Source organism: Haemorhous mexicanus, chromosome 13 (genome assembly GCF_027477595.1).
Source record: "Haemorhous mexicanus isolate bHaeMex1 chromosome 13, bHaeMex1.pri, whole genome shotgun sequence".
Taxonomy (NCBI): domain Eukaryota; kingdom Metazoa; phylum Chordata; class Aves; order Passeriformes; family Fringillidae; genus Haemorhous; species Haemorhous mexicanus.
Window position 1 is genome coordinate 16,876,120 of NC_082353.1, and position 17,291 is coordinate 16,893,410.

Here is a 17,291-nt window from a genome sequence, read left to right on the forward strand (position 1 = left end):
CCAGAACAATCAAATCCAGCTCCTTTGCCCTTTCTGCCATACTTCACATCTTTTACAGCACTAGGAGAAAGTTTGAGCCAGTGGAAGCTGGAGCAGACTTGAAGAGTTGCAACAATGAACAGGACTGAGAGAAACTGGGTTTGGACTCATGGGGACATTTTAACAGCTCTTTCTGATCTCCTGGGGGAATAGCAGCAGGATAATTTAATTCCTGTCACTTCAGGTGTAAAGTGAACTCGGTGATGATGGAAATTTCCTAAGTGATGTGCTCTTGATTTGCTTCCTTTCTTCTGCCCCTCTTGGGACAGCTCATCAGAACAACTGGCTCATGGTCCAGGCTGTAATTTGGTTCATGATTAAAGCCCTCCCTCTCCCATGTGCTCCCACTGTCCTGAGCACTCATTCCAGAGGGGATCTAACTCAGGTAACTGGTGACCATTCCTAACCCTGAATTGCCCACACAAAGCAGTGTCAGGTATTGAGGGTAATTAGACAGCTGATCAGAGCTCCACTTCCAATCCAGGCATTTTGGAGAGCTGGAACAAAATGGATTCTGTGTGGCACCAAAAGTCAAAGTACAACTTCAAAATACACCAGGGGCTGCCCAGCCAAGGCAGCAGAGAAGTCATTGCAGGCTGCTAAATTAGCTTCAGAAGCAGAGTGAGTGTTGGGTTGATGCCCCACAGCCATCTGCTGCTGCCTTGTAACTTCTGGAAGAGCTGGTTCAGGTGGGCTGCCTTCCTCCCATGTCAAATGCATGGCCTCAGAAGAGCTCTGAAGGCTTTCAGGCCTTCCTTAGGCAGCAAAGTCTGAATATATTTTATATCCTGGTAAGGTCTCAGAGAGGAGAGAATATCTGCTGTGATGAATAAAAAATGAGACCTGCAGAGGGTAGTCTAGAAAAGAATAATTTTAACCAGTTGTTTTGATTTTCCTGATGGATAAGGCTGCCGTTGTTATTTGAAAAATGTGAAAACCAGCTTTTTTTAATAACTTTTTTTTTTTTTTTCTAAGGAGGGGGTGGAGGAGTCCAAATGGCAGGTATTTTCATTGTGACCCTTTTCAGAAAAATGCCATGCAAACATATTTCTGTAAAGAGCACACAGGGCTTAGGCTGCTTTGACAGTAGCCAAAGCAAGCAGCAAAACATATGAATGCCTCCAGACTGCTCCCAGGGTTTTGTTCCACTGCCAAAAGCTGAGACTCACACTCACAGCATGAGGCAGCACACTCCTCTGGCTTCATGTGCTCCCACATGAGGCGGATTTAACAGAGAGATTGTTACACTCCCCTCACTTCTTCCCTTCTATTTCTCCCTGAAGGTCTTGGCCTAAGAAAATAATGTGGAAGTAATTCTGGATGCAGTGATACTGAAGGCAGAGGAAACAACATTGCCAGTTGCAGCACACATTTGTCAGCACATCTGTGCTGGTGCACACTTTGGAAAGACCAGTTTGAGTGTGTTTCATCAGGAGGCTTCTGTCCTGTGCCTGTGGATGGCCAGATATGGGGAGAGGTCATTGATACTGTGTGTGTTTCCTGAGGCTGCTCAGAATTCAGGATCAAGGTGCTGGAAGGACTTTTGGTGTCTGGATAAATACAGACACCAAAAGTGTCTTTCTTTCTGTGTCTTTCAGGGAATTTGGGATGAGCTCTGTGCTTTGCTGGTGGGACATCATGCCCTAAGAGATCAATCCCATCATCACAGGACAACCTTTCTTTTCAGCTTGCCTGTTCCCTGAGCTCCTGCTCAGCTAATGGGAGTTAATTAATTGTCTCCAGGGTAAGGAAACCAGCTGTAATTCCTGGCTGCAGAGGTTTGGTTGCTTAAATATCTTCATTGGCACCGGGAGGCTTGCATCAATTCAGAGTAGTTGGCCACTGTTTTGTGAACATAAACCTCTGCAGGCATCAGTTTGGGTTTGTTGTTGTTCCATCACCCTGGAGGAGGGGAGCTGCTGGGGGATGCTGCACTTGCACCTTGAGCCCTTGTGTGACCATCAGAGTGGCTCTGATCTGCATGGACACTTTGATGGACACGGTCATGAAGCAAATGTGAGCCCTTCCCTCACCAAATCCTGCTCCCCAGTGCAGGCAGCAGCAGGAGGTTCAGGCCTGGAGTCTGCAGAACATCTTTCCAGGATGGGCCTTGAGGAGTGTGCCCAGTGTGTGTGAGGAATGTGTGTCTGCTGGCAAACATAAAATCCTCAAATCTATAAATATGGAAATAGATCATGTCAGAGGGAAACTTTGATCACCCATGTGTAATTTTCTCATATGCAGATGTCAGCTTTCATAAAGCCTAAGAGTTCAGTTTCAGATTAATGTGAGTTTTGCCCCCATTTATTTTGCATCACTTAAGAAAGGTTGACTGGGTCCTTAAAAGAGTGTCAGCCCTGATTAAATCAACCTTTAGGAATCATCTGGTAGAACCTGGGCATGTCTCTGTATTTGGAAATCTTCACTTGAACTGTCTTTTGTTCCACTTCTGCTTATACACAAAAACAGGTGGACAGTAATGCTCTGTCATCTGCTATTCTTGGATTATGTGGATCATAAGAGATTTTAATTAGATGAAGAAATGATTTCTGAGGGTTCATTTGGAGAATTGCTTCTGTGGGTCTCCTGCCTGTGCAGGAGTGGGAGCAAGTTATGAAAGCTTTGGAGCTGTATCAGTAAGTTTGAAGCCTCTTACCCAGATCTCTCCACTTTTCCCTCCTTTTTCTGCTTCTGAACAAAGGGCTGCAGATAGAGATCACAATCCTGTGCTAGGAAGAGCTGCCTTCTGAGCACGTTCCTGCATGTAGAATATTTCCCAGAAGCAAATGCGTTTCTCTAATCTCAGGGCTTCGCTTTGTGCATCGAGATCAGATTTTAAGCAATAGGAATTCATTGCCAGACTTCCCCTCTGCTATGTACAAATTCTGCATATCAAAGGTGGCAGGATTCATCTGTGCAAAATTGATTTCTTAGAATTTGTGAGGCCGGGTTTTATCCAGCAGCACGGTGTGATGGCATCACTGAAGGGCATTTCTCTTGTTTAAAGACTAAACAGAGTCAGAAAAGGGGAGAAACATCTTGAATATGATGACCAAATGGGGGTGCAGGAATTTCTTCCAGGTGTTTCAGGCATCAAACAACTCCTTGGCTCTGTCTGATCAGCTTTGAAAGTTACTGTTCAAGATTAAAAGTGTTTAGATGCTAAAATTTTATGTTTTTGAAAGATCTGTTGTAGGCAGCACTGAGAGCCATCCTGTACAGCTCTGCTGTGCCTGCTTCTCCCATGTGGGCATTTTCCCACTGTCAGCTGAGCTGGCCCCAGCCCCTGTCTGTTCCATGTGCCCAAGGAGGAATCTCCTGGGTGGGCCATGCTGTGGGGTGACCCTGGGCATCAGCTGAGGCAGACCTCTGTGCTCTGATGTTAAACCAAGTGCCTGCTTGTCTCTGAGCTGTCAGGTTGTCACCAGTAGCTTAAAGAGGCCTTATCTGCCCTTTAAGATGATGGAAATCACAGGATCTTAGTTTCTTATAGGCTGACTTCTTTAATGTCTTCTTAAACTGAGGCTGCCAGACTAAGGTAAATTATACACAAACATGCCCAGCCATCAGAACCCAAAGAATTGGAATTATCAGTGTATTTCAGATGCAAAATCCTTACTATTCAATCTTCTTTCCTGCTGTGTGATATTAAACTAGATAGCTAATCACACTCTCTGTTAGATTTGATTTATATTAAAATAGTTCACTTGCTTTGCTGAGTAAGCTGCTCCTGTGTCTGGTTCTGATCTCAGGATTTCAGTCACGTAACCTTGAAGCAGTAGAAGAAACTCCTTTAAAAGTAGGATTAAACTTCTTTAGAACTGGAATTAAACTTTTTTAAAAGTGGGATGAATTCAACTGGCATGAGCACAGAGAGCTGAACCATCCTCTCTGTGTGTTTGCATTCATGACTGTTAAGAGGAGATAAAAGGACTTTCAGAAAGGGATGAAGGAGAGATGTTATATCAGGAAAATGGGGAAAATGATAATGATATCTGTGGAAGTTTCTAATTTGATTTTTTGGAGTGTAAAATATTAAGTTGGTGATGGAATGCTACAGGCAGAGTTACGGATTCTTGGGAAATTATATTGGTTCAGAGGAAAATGAAATTTAGGATCTATCTGCATGGAAGGTGGCCTGAACATTTAAAGCAGGTCTAAGAGTCTGTATATAATTTTGCATTCAAAGAAACAGATGAATTTTTCCCCCTTGCACCCAAAAATCTCTTTGGGATCTGTGTGTGTAAATGTATCAATGAGACCTTATTCACAGACTTGCTTTGAGCAACCTGAGACCTTCACCTGAATCAGTGATTTACAAAGGTAAAAGCCATCATTCTGCAGGTGTGATGGGGTCTGTGTGAGATGGGGGACAATTGAAAAATCTCATTCACCTGATGGCTGTGGAGGGAAAGTTCAGAAGATGAAGATTCCTGACCCAGAAGAAGCTGTTTTCTTGCTGCCAGTGTCCAGGAAGCCTTTGTGGTGCAGATGTGAAATTAATACTAAAACCTATTTAATTGTCCTGCCCTTGGGGAAGCTGTGAGTACCAGCAGCCACACTAAAGAGGTGGTGGGGGGCCAGGGAGGACTCTTGAAAATACCAAATTTTATCTGTTCTTCCTGGTGTAGTGTTCTAGTTACTTCCACTGCCCAAACTCCAGGGCAGTAAAAGCTCAGTGCTGCTCTTTGTTGTCTGTCCTTAGGTGTTGCAAACGTAAGGCTGATCTGCTTGGAGTGGGATTTTTTTAATTGTGAGAGTTTTTTTAGCTCACTTTTTTAAATCTCATTGTAGGGAGCAGAAAAAACAATGGTTAATTTAGGCTGTAAAAATTAAGAGAATTCTTCATCAACAGAGGTGTTCTGCAGTAACCCCTGAACACCAACAGTGGTGACAAAAACTGCACTGCTTTTGAAACATAGATGAATGAGCGAGGTGCTAGTGCTAAGGAGCTCTAATGATCCTAATTAGGGTTAATAATTTTAACAGAGATATTAAGCTTTATTAGTGCTGGAGGCAATTTCACCCTGTGGTTCTTGGGTCTGACCTGTGGTGTTGTCCTCTTGTAGAGCAGTAGTGTGACTACACTGGTGTTCCTCTTGATTTGCACTGTCAGAGAAGAAGGAAGGAGCCAACGTATTTCCAGGGTATATTTTGTAATACCTTATTCAGATTTTATAGACCCCCCCACTGGTTTCCTCCCTCTTAAGCACTTTAAAATTTTCTCACACAAAGGCTAAGATAATTCAGGAGGGAGGAGGTGCTGAGGCAGCCAAAGGTGTGTGTGATAAATTAATGTAATTACTCAGGTTTGCTCTATAGCTCAGAGACTGCACTGTGGGTGCACATGAGTGCAGTAATAAAGGTAATATATCACCAGCATCAACAGAGATGGACACAGAAACACCATCTGAGGCCCACACCATTTCTAGATATGCTGTCTTGCCACATCTGGCCCCGTGATAACAGAACAGAGCTTTCATGCTATTTTTACTCCAGACTTTCTTTTCGTAGGACTTTTTTGTTTGATTTCCTACTGCCTCTCCCTCCTCCTCTTTGCCTCTGACTGCACTCCACATGTTCTTGGGCATGACAGCAAACATGCAAAGTCACGTCAGGAAGGCAGTCACAGAAGGAGAGAAAATGTTAATTTTTTTTCTATTTATCTTCTCAGATTGCTCTGACTGCTCATGCTGGTTGAAGGACTTGGTGTGGCTATTTCAATCTGCTAAAACAACCTTCCAGACTTCTTGCTCTGGTCCTATCTTTGGGCCCTCCCTGCAGGACAAACTTCTCAATCAAGTTGTTTTCCTTTAAATCCTCATCTAGCTCAGCAACTCATTCCCTTATCCCAAACTGACCCACCTAACTCTCATCCACTGCTCCTGTACTGAAGCTTGTAGGAGACAATTTAAAATGAGATATGCCATTCTCCAGGTGTGGGAGTGGTTTCCATTGCTCATCTTTGTCTTTCTACAAATACTGTGCAAGGATCTCTTTGTGGGGGCAGGTAACCTAATTACAGAAAAATGTGTGAGCAAGGCCTGTGGTTGTGTTCTGAGTCTTCCACACTGGTAATTTGAGAGGGGTTCTTAGAGCCAGATCTTAGATTTTTGACCAGTTGATCAAGGAACTTGATCAAGCAAAGCTTTATTCTGCTATGGGATTTCTCAGCAGATAAACCCCATAAATTACCACAGAGGAATCTGAGAATGAGCATTTAACTCCTGTAAGAGATGTTTAGTAGAGAGATCCCAATGAGAAGATCTTTACTACTCTACTGCAGGGTTTTGTTCTACTTTCCAGTTATACATAGTCCTGCATAGTTTAGGAGGTGCAAAATGTTGTCCAAAACCAATTTTTTTCTTTTCCTTCCCTCCTTGAACACAGCATCACACTCCCAAAATGTTCTGTAAAGAGATTCACGCCCACCCAAATGTCTAGGGAGAAGTCTTCAGCCTGTATTTATAAAACATTAATATAAGAAAATTAGTGCTGCTCTTTCCTCTCAGTGTGAACACTTTAGAAAGTGTTTTTAATAATTTTTGTCTGACTGACTGGCTTGCCCTGTAGTGCAACAATAAGGAGTTATGAGCAATTTGCCAATGAAATATTTCCCTTCAAACCTCTGATTCAATGTATGTCTGAGTCCATCTGCAGTGGACTACTTTAATATCCCTTGATCTGCAATAATAACTATGATTAAAGCCAAAATGAAGTTTCTATTGCTCATTTTCAAGTTATTTTTCCTCAAAGCAGCTCTGTGTAAATGTTCTCTTGAAATATTATGAGCCTGAATGTTTTCAGATGAGAATACCAGGCCAAAATGGGAGTTTTTCTGAACATACTCTCAACAAAATGCAGAACCAAATGTTTGATGTTTCCTGGGATTCCCAGTAATTTGAGTACTTTATGCAGCAGCTTCTTCACAAGTTGTTTTGGTGTAAATACCCGTGGCAGCAGCAAAGTTGTACATCAAAAATATCAGTGAATAATGGATGGAACATGCTAGAGCACAATGCCCATGCTTATGTAGTCTCTCTAAAAATGAGCACTGCTCTGCTTTTTACCTTCGTGTCTGTAATAGCCACACACAGGTAGGAATTCAAAGTCCTGTAACATCTGGGTAGCCCATTTTTCCAGCTCAGATGTTGTTTCCTCTCTCTGTTGTTTTTATGCACTCTGATTAATGAGGACATTGCAGATACTCAAGCCTTGGAAGTAAACCTTTTTCCTTTGGAATGAAAATAAACACCATGCACTCTCAATGGCTTCAACTTTTGTTCCCTCTTGTTTTGTCTTTTGTTTAAAACAATAATAATAATTATAATAACGATAATAACAAAAACCATTCTGTCTTGTTTAGACATTTCCTGAGTCAGTACTAAATTAAGCACAAAAATTACTTTCTATTGGCCACTGGAGATATTGGAAACACAGAAATGTTCCTGTTTGTGGGGCATCTAGAATGGGGTACAGAGAATACAAAATATTCTCAGTTAAATAGATTTTGACTTCAGAGCACCCCAGCTCAACTGGACTAATGTGTTTATGGGGTCAGCCAGGCAGACATGCAAATTATAAATGTAGCCCAGCAACTGGGAGGGAAATGTTTGCCAAATTCACATGTTTCTCTGTGTCTCCATATAGATTAATGATTTGCAATGACCTTTTTTTTTTGGGTTGGCATAAATTGGAATGTCCACGTTAGAAAAAGAGGCAGCATCTTGATGTTACAATGATCTTTTAAAATTGCTTTTCAAAACAAAGATTGCTTCTGAACGATTCTATAAAATGGTAAGTACCTGCAGTAGACTAGACAGTGTCCAAAGAGGTCCTGTCCATTGTTCTGACCACATTCCATGGGTATGAGCAGGAAAACAAAATATCTCTAAACACTAAAGCTTTAGTGATAAGTTTTGAACAAAACTTGAGTTCAGCTCCTTTATGCAAATCTGTCCCAAAGGGAAGGAACATAACAACTGCATGCTGAGCCCAATGGAAGTGTATTTGAGTAATTTGCTTTCTTTTATTCTCTGCAAAGATTCCTAAGCTAAAACACGTGAATGGGCTAATTTGTTTAAAATGCCTTTTCTTCTTCCTCTTCATATTGCCTTTGGCAATTTTAAGCCTTCAAAGACAGCTTTGGTTTCTTAGCAGTTTGCTCTACTGAAGTAAGACTTTAATCAAGCTCACTAGCATCCAAATATGAGGTGCAACTGTACACTGTGCAGCTGATTGATAAATTTTTAGCCTCCCTGGGTACCTCAGGAAAAGTGCACATACTGGAAAGATGCAGGTATTTTTCATTTAGGTATTTACTGTTCTGTTCCCAGCCTTATCTCATTTGTTCTACTGTGATAAATAAGAAGAAGGTAAATGGACATCTTAAATCTAGACAGTGAATTTCATGCTAGTCAAAATAAGATTTTGGTTTTTTTTTGCCTGAAGTCTTAAGGATTAGGATCACCAAAAAAAAAAGGCATTTCTAAAAATATTTCTATCAAAGAAGCCATTTTATCAGAAACTGGAAAAGAATGAGTTTTGCAGATAAGACTGCTTTATAGTGATTTTTAGATATGTTTAATATAAACAAGGATCTTGAAACTGAATCTTCTGTCTTGAGTACAAAAAGGTGGCAATCAGCCCCTTTTTTTCAAACTTATCCCAATGAGGCTGTTCCAGTTTGCTGATCTTACCCACCCAGCAAGTTCATTACTCTGGCTTGTCTCTCCCCCATGAAAGTTTTCATGAGAATCGTTGAAAGGTTTCATTTTAGTTCCACTGTGGAGTGAAAATCAAGTCTCAAGATCATGACAGCTGGGGTTCTCCTTGGGGCTCTCTCTTCCCTTTAAAGGAATGCTGGTTTTAATCTGCTTCCATGGACTGAAATGACTCCTGTGTTCAAACTGGCATTACTGACAGGGATACAACTGCAGTTTGGGTACCAGCTCTCTGGGACCTGCAACCTGCCTGGCAAGGAAACATCATCAGGTAGGTTTTTCCTCATTTAAATGCCATTATTCCAAGGACTTGCTCAATCCATGTACCCTGAAGTGGGAGAGAGACCACAGAGAATGGAAAGATGGATGGCAGGCTTGGATGAATGCCCTGGTTAGATTCTCTATATTAGATTGTCATGCTTTTTCTGGCCCAGATGCTAACATCTAACACATTTTTAATACTATTGCCTGTTGAGATCCTATTAGAAAATGATTCAGAGTCTGGAAAGTTAGGGGGGAAAAAACGTTAATTCCCTAGAAATAGTATGGTCATTATGTGTACACTGAATTCAATATGTAACTTGGGTTTTTTATGGCCTCTCTACCATCCTGCACACCAGCTTTTAAAAATTGCAGTCACATTCATTGTGAAGTAAATGCCTAGTGCAAGTGATTCTCAAAACAGTTTGTAATTTAAATTCCTATTGGATATAAAAGTAATGACCCACAATAGCTCATTAGTGGCTTTGCAAATGTTCATTATTTCCTTTCTCTTTCTCCTGGTTTTCTCCCCTAACTAAAAGACAGGGGAGTTTAAAGGTTTGGACTACCTTTAGAGCTATCCATCTCTAATGACCCGTGAAAATGAACATTCGATTCCTGAATAAGGAAATTATCATTCCCTGGTGTTTTTGAGGGGATAAGTGTGTTCACTTAGCAATCTGTGAGGAAGCTGGGTATTCCAGATGATTTTAAGAAATAATTTTCTATTTACGCCCAGGAGAATTTTTAAAATTATTCCAAAATATCAAAATAAATACAGAGAAGGCCAAAAAGTCCCTAAAAAATGGATACAGACAGTTTGGATTTTGAACCCAGGTTGTTTTTAATGATACCCTGGATGCAGCTACACAACCAAAGATTTGCCTGGCTGTCCATTGCTTGGAGATGCACAAGGAGAGATAATTCCATGGTTCTAAGGAGAGGCACACAGCCCATTTCCCCTGGCTTCTCTGTCAGATGAAGACCCAGCATCTGCCATGCAGATGATCCTTGGATTTCTGGGGAAAACAACACAGGAGAGAGGCACCATGGGGTGGCAGTGACATTCTGCTCCCATGAGCAGGATTTAAGAGTGCCTGCTCTGGAATGGTGTTATCCATAATAAGAGGGTCACCCTTAAAAACACACCATTAAAAATACCCTTGTTCTCAGTGCCCTGAAGTCCCCAGCCCCTCAGCACCACTCCCTGTTTGTCTCCTTTGTGCTGGCTCCTGTGGCAGCATTTGCTGTCGCTCTGGAAATTCCAAAACGCTCCCTGCCCCAAAATCCTTGCAGCAAAAACTTCAGTGGGATCAAACCTGTGTCCCACATGGCTCAAGCATGGCTCTGCTGTAGGGTGTGCTTGGAGAAAAAACAAGGGCAAAATATCTTATTTATCTCTGGTTTCCCTCTTCCCCAGTGATTTTTGTCTCCTCATGAGCAATCAGACCTTGGAGACTCTCAGAATGCTGCTGACTGCTGGTGGGGGAGGCCTTAAGGCAAACCTCTTTAGAATATAAAGTAACAGATTGCTTGCTTGTGGAAGGCTCTCAAAAGTGCTCAGCAGAAGTGAAGTTTCACTGACTACTTTCTGTGTGTGCAAAGGGATTACTTTGGCAACATATACACGAAACAAAACCTGGTAACGTGCTTAAAAGCATTACCCATTGTTGGAATTTGGGTTATTCAGTGCAGTCATTAGATCACACCCAATAATTCTGTAAAAATTGATTTTTCCATCCTAAGGTCAATTCATTTTATTGCATTGCTTCAAGCAGGTTTCTCCAAAGCACAATGCTCCTCTGTGAGCCACCAGCACCGTGGCTGGTTTGCTGATGTTTACATTAGGTCATCTAAGATTTAGGTTTTACTGAGCTTGGACAAAACTAGCTCATTTGACCTATGATGCATTGCTTTTAAAAAATAACAAGGAATGTTCTTTTTCAGCCCTCTTATCTGCTCCTTGCCTGAAGTCTGCCTGAATTTCTGACTGGTGAGGCTTACTGGAAGCAGCATCCCTGTGAGCAGGAGAGCAGCTGCTCTCAACAGAGAGAAGCAAAAGGTCAGTCCCCAGTTTCTCATAACTTGCATGCACTACATTGTTTTCTTTTTCAGCTTTTTAGCTCTATTCTTATTCAGATCTACTTACCACACCCACTGCGTGCTTGCCCCTCCTCTGGTGTGTACTCTGGTGTGTCACTCTCCAGTTTTGCCCTTCAGGGAGGTGTCAGATGTGATGCTAACCTTTCCAAATCCCAATTTAAAACAATATTATCCTTCTCCCTTCGCTCACTATAAACTGACTACACAGTACCACCTGCTGATGGACCAGCATCACAAACCTGGCTTTTATTACTGTTTTGGTTTTTTTTTTTTCTTTTCAAAGGCAGAGTTGTCTGTGACAGCATTGCCTTCTTGGGAAGGGGCCCTGTGTAAGAGGCAGGAATGCTCTCGTGTTTGTGCAGTGCTTTGGACTCTGTCATCTGCTACCACTTAGCAGAAGGATAATGTTGTGTCAGAAGGAGACTTGTGCCTTAGAAGAAAGACTGAATAGTGTCCATTTTTTCAGAGCCTAAAAAGGCAGAGGAAAAAAATGAGAGCATAAGCCAGCAGGCCTAAGGCTATTCTGATTTGCATTAGGATCTGTTTAGGCCCTCTATGGCTTACAAAGCCTAGGAATCATCTCCACCTACTCCTGTCACCCACCCCAAAGTTCAGGAATGAAGTGTCTGAATATCAAGGTCATTATACTTCATTAGTCTTCATTAATGTGAGAGCTGATATTGGTCTGATCTCTTATTTCAAAAGCTTTTACTACTGAGGCACCAAAACCCTTGCCCTCTCCAAAATTCAGGAAAAAAACTTGTGTCATTTCAACTAGGAGCTTTATTTTTTTTTTTTTTTGACCTTTTTCAATACAGAGAAATATTGATTGTAGTTTTGCAGTTGTTGATTCTGAGTCTGTCACTCACCCCAGAATGTTCCAGTAATCTCTGGCCTAATGAAAGCTTGCAGAATCTGTCCCTTCTTAGGGAACAAACTCAGTGCAATCACAGCCAGATAACTGTCAAAGAGAAACAGAGCAAAGCCAAGAAAAAGAGGCGACAGAGCCAGATCTTGGTATTTTGCAAATCCAGATTGTCATCTCCTTCAATTACCCATGGGGTGATTAAGAACAGTCCATCCTATGGGCAATGCTGCTGGGTTCAAGAACTTCCTTTTCACCCACTCTGCATGGCTTTCTCTCTCTTTTTTTGTCTTCTCTTTTTCTTCTTTTAAGACATGAAATACTCTGGTGCATGGGTTTTGGTTTAGGAAGGCTTGCTTTTTTTCTTTTCATTTCATCAAGACAGAGTTCCATTTGTTCAGCATCTGCACAGGACAACATCTGGAGCCCCAGGAAATTCAGCTGCTCTGTGTATGACGCTTAAATGAAATTACTTTTTCATGCACTTCAGAAGAGTATCAAGAGCATCTCTCTGACCAAACAGAGCCTTTTGTTCTCCTCCAGCAAGTGTTTCTCATTAAAAATGTCATCTCCCTAACAAATTGCTTCATTGCCTTTGCAGCTGGGGTTATTGTTTTCATGGTTTTGTACTTGTGTGATTCTCTAAGGGATCAGAGAGCTGGGAGAAGCAGGGCTTGGTTTCTTCTCCCTTTGCCCTGCGTGGCACCACTTGGACTTTGCACTTTTGGGGTGCAGTTTCATGTATTTCCCTCTGTGCCCTCTTGGCACAGCACTCAGAGGCAGAGCATGGGGCACAGGCAGCAGCACGAGTCTGTGGGGACTGTTCCACTTCTGTTCATGGGAACTCTCCTGGGGGCTCTGAGCAACCAGATCTACTGCAAGGTGTCCTTGTCCATGGCAGGGAGGTGGAACTCGATGATCTTTAAGGTCTCTCCCAGCCCCAACCATTCCATGACTCTGTCTCCTGGGGCTGTTGTGCTTGCACAGGGATGGAAGGTGAGAAGGAGGAGAAAGCAAAGTGAGAAATATCCATTTTAAACTGGAATATAAAGGATGGCTTTTAATGAGATAAACATCTTTTGTATGAAACTCAAGGTTAGCTAATTTTTCCAGGAATTATTCCCGGGTGGAGTATGTGGGGCTGTTGAGTCTGCAAGAAAACCTTAGTTATCTTTAGGGACTTGGGAACTTTGTGGTGACTTTTCATGGGAAGTCTGATCAGAAATAAAACTAGAAACTAAGGGAAGGAGCTGTAGGAAATCCAAGGGAGAGAGCATCAGTCTGTACATACTGCACCAAGTCTAATAGTGCAGAATGTGTGAAATCCCTTGCAGTAGTGACAACACTGTGCTGAACCTCACCCAGCAGCACAGAACTGAAGGGTCTGTATCATTTCCTTGAAGAACCTCTTAAAAAATGCCAAAACTTCAAAACACATTTTGAAGGAAGGACTTTATTTAAAGCCCAAGCATAAACCCCTCATTTTTCTCACCTCGTGACTTTTCAACTAGGATTGCCCCTTTCCTGCATTTTGAAGACCCTTCCTTCTCACCCCCCCACTGAAGAGAGATAGATGCCAACATCTTAAACTCCCAGAATGTCCCAGGTTGGAAGAGACCTGTAGAAGTCTGGTCATCTTTGAAGTCTAATTTAAATGGCAAGTTGTAAATAATGTAGAAGCTCCATCTCACTGGCTTTAAGTGTTCCCTGCATATTAACACACCATCTGCTTAACCTGAGATCTCTTTTTTGTAGGTGACTACAAATTACTCCTTAATAATTTCACAGGCCCTATAAACTTGCTGGGTAATCAATTTACACAGGCTTGCTGCCCACTTTCACAGTTCTAGTGCTGGTCCCACAGTGTTTGCAGTTTTTCTTAAAGTGTTGATTTCCTGAGTCATGTATTTCCCTGAGAATGCAGCTTTTCAGTTTTTCAAGTGGCAGGAGCTGCAGAGAAATGTTGAAAGGCTCATGCTTAAAGAACCATAAATGAGAATGTAAGTAGTATTCCATCATTTCTATAATTCTTCACAAATCTTATTGCTATTTAGACATTCTGTTTAAAACTTCAGCTTGTCATTCCAAATTCTCCTGTATTTAAGGAAAGATAGGGACACTCCAAACAATTTTTTTTTTTTTTTTCTGTTTTAGTGAGTCATCTCTTAACGGGATGGTTTTCTGGGTTTGTTTCTCTATTTCATGTGGGACACGAGCAGCCATTCAGCTCACAAACCAAAATTAGAATAAATAAAACAAACCACAACAGTTACCTTTGCTTGTCTCGGGCACAACTGATTTAACCAAGCTCCCTCTCCTCCTCCCCCTTGTAAGCAATGAAAACAGCTCTTGTGTGTTAAATATAGCACCAGGCACTGCCTTCCTGTGAGGCAGCTCCTTTCAGGCTCTAGCAGAAACATTGGGCACCACACCGTGGAAAATAAGTATGTAGCAGTTGTAAACATACATGTATATTTATATATATAAAACGGTGCTAGAACCCACAGTCTGTAATTTGTGGGTGACCTTTAACTACATGAGGATAAATGGTTACAAATGAGGACCTCTGCTCTTGGCTTTCGTAACCTATTTTGTTACTTCTGTTGGTAAATCAAAAAACATGTATATCCATGGGGTTTTTGGAGTGTAACATTTGGCTTAGATTTAAGCTAGGATAACCGAACAAAGTGGAAAAGCAAACAAATAAATATGATTATCCTGCAGTGTTTTGTTTTATGGAGTCAGGTTCTGAAATAAGCGAAGCATGTGGGATACTTTAAGGTCTGTAAGACAGACATGTGCTATTCCCATAATGAAATCTGCTCCCTGAATTAGGTCTTTGTGCTGTTGAGAGGTTTTTCTTGTGTTTATTTTGTTGCAGGACTGCATTTTTGCTGGAGTCAAGCAGCATGTTAAGCTTGGATTTTCAGAGGTCCTGGTGTGATGAGGTTGGTGACACAGATCTCTCTTCTTGCAGGACCAGCTATGGTCAGGGTATCAGTCTCCAAAACCCAGGGTGTTCCAAGAGGTTTGCTTTTGGAATGCACCAAGAAGGGTTATTTGGGATGTGCATACAAATTCAGGAATGAGATGGAAATAAGCACAGTTTTTAAAGGTAGGTTATTTGCTAAAAAACATCTGTGGGCCTGGGGGGGTGATGGTGGCTCTCTGAGAGCAGCAGGCAGGGAAAGCTGGAAGGAAGTCACATATGGTGTTCCCAGTCCCTACAGCTGTTTGTTTTTTTCCCCCATCCTTAAATGCATATAAGAGCTTTCCCCATTCTACTTGGTCACCACAACACAAAGAAATAAGTTTCAGGAAGTCTTCCAAGACCTTAAATAGTCAACAACTCTCTGGGCTCTTGATTTCTCTGCCTTAGTTTCAGTGGGTTGATTTCTCTGTGGCAAGCTCTGATTGCTGCTGTTCTGTGACCCATCTGTCTTTTTCTTTGAAGCCCAGATATTCATGTCACAACAGAGAATAAATGCTGGTCTTCATGAATTTGTCAGCTTATTACCTATTTACTTCAAGATTTTCCTGAACAGGGAGCAAAATTAAAAAACTAAAACAAACCAAAACACAAACCAAAAGTAAAAATGCTGATGGACCATCTGTGTGTGGATTTCCTTTCTTTCATCCCTCTTTCATCCTTTCTTCATCTCCATCTCCACTAAATCTAATTTGAAATCTCTGCTTCATCATTTGGGCTGTACCACACACATTCCATCTCCAGGTCAGCCATTTATTTCCTGTTTCCTTAGAGGAACACACAGGAACCCTGGCTGGGGGGAGGCACACAAGTCTGGCACCTCTTTTAGTGCCTGCAAAACTGGAAACTCTACTTGAGAAAGTGTTTTCCTGATGGGTAACATCACAGGAGAAAAGAAAGAAAGCATTCTGGCATCTTAGGAGAAGCATTCCGTAGGTAGCTGGACAGGACTGATGATGGCAACAGGATTTTAATTTGATTACAGCCCTATAAGCAATTACAAAACACAGCCAAAAGCAGTGGTGATTTGTGAGGTGCCTAGAAAGAAATGTATCTTTTGAATTGGGAAGGATGGGAAGGGAAAGAACGAGTGTGACCACAGCAAGGACGTGTGACACACTCCAGAGCACACCATGCTGGTGCTGCCCTCATCACCTGTCACTGTTCTGCTTTCTGTGAATCCTCATGTCCTGCATTAAACCCACCTGGGATACAGAAATCAGTCTCTGCAAATAGTTCCACTCTCTGTGAGATCCCCAGGCTCACTTAATCTCCCATTCAGCTTTAAGGAGCTGTGCCTCTCCACAACCTCCTGAAGTATTTCCCATCAGTATTTTCCTTGCTGTTATACTGAGCTTCCTGATGGTTTATCCTCCTGGTTATCACAGCAATTTAATACAGAACTGTTGCTCATGAGAGAAAACAGAGGTCAGCAAATGCAAGAGTTGGATCTCTCTGGTTCTCATCTTTTTTATGGTTAAAAATATCTCTCTCCTCAGATGTGAAGGGATGGTGATGCTGTGAACATCATCCTGCTTGTGATGGAAAACGTTTTCATTGTGTCCCAAAGGTGCTCTAACTGGATTTCTCTCATTTCCTCTGCAAGTTTGTTCCACAGCTGCATCTCCAGCCAGGAGACTTTGTCTCTGGCTTTTGCACTTTTTGTTCTGGACTTTGTGATTGGTGCTGTCATGAAGAAGAAATAAGTTTAACTGTCCAGCCAGAGCAGAGATGGAGAGCAGGTTTGCAGTGCACCAGACACTGCACCAATTACTCCAAAGATGGGCCCTGAGGACCTCAATAAGGAGGAGGAGGAGGAGAGTTGGAGCAGGTGGAAATTGTGGGCTGGTTTGTTGCTGGTGGAGTCAGGCAAAGGAACAAGCCACAGGGGAGTCTTTGCTTTTGGTTTCTATTTCTCCTGAGTTGCTATGCCTGAATCATGGATACTGTGCACACCTCCAACACGACATGTCTGGGGATTGCAGGTGCCTTTTCTCTCAGTTTTTACACTGTGTAGTTTCTATTATTTTGTTTTTAATATACCTTTCTTGTGCAAGATTCATTATTCTGGCTTCTGTGCCTAAATCCTCCTCCCTGAAGAGGTGGCAACTCTCATTTCCAGGAATTTGTGGCTGTCTCAGTGAACTTAAGAGCTCACCAACAGTAAGGATGTCTTTCTGCCCTCACCTCCTTCCTTTCATTCCTTTTTACCATACCTTGGGGCAGTCACGGTGCTCATGTTCAGCTGCAGTCCCCTGGGACCTACACTGACCTTCACTGTGGATGTAGTTTCCATTTTTCCCCTTTAATG

The 17,291-nt window shown here is 42.0% G+C and overlaps 2 long non-coding RNA genes across 2 annotated transcripts in view; both read left to right on the top strand.

The window, feature by feature from the left end:
* The window catches only part of LOC132333449 (uncharacterized), a 73,770-nt gene extending 71,601 nt beyond the window's left edge, over positions 1 to 2,169 (top strand). The window contains exon 3 of the long non-coding RNA XR_009488160.1: positions 1,638 to 2,169. This is a non-coding gene — a long non-coding RNA (uncharacterized LOC132333449). The remainder of the gene's footprint in view (positions 1 to 1,637) is intronic.
* A 6,756-nt stretch (positions 2,170 to 8,925) lies between these two features.
* LOC132333462 (uncharacterized) lies at positions 8,926 to 15,312 on the top strand. Its single transcript, XR_009488163.1, has 3 exons — positions 8,926 to 9,033; positions 10,971 to 11,085; positions 14,969 to 15,312. It is a non-coding gene; the product is annotated as an uncharacterized LOC132333462 (long non-coding RNA).
* Positions 15,313 to 17,291: the final 1,979 nt, after the last annotated feature.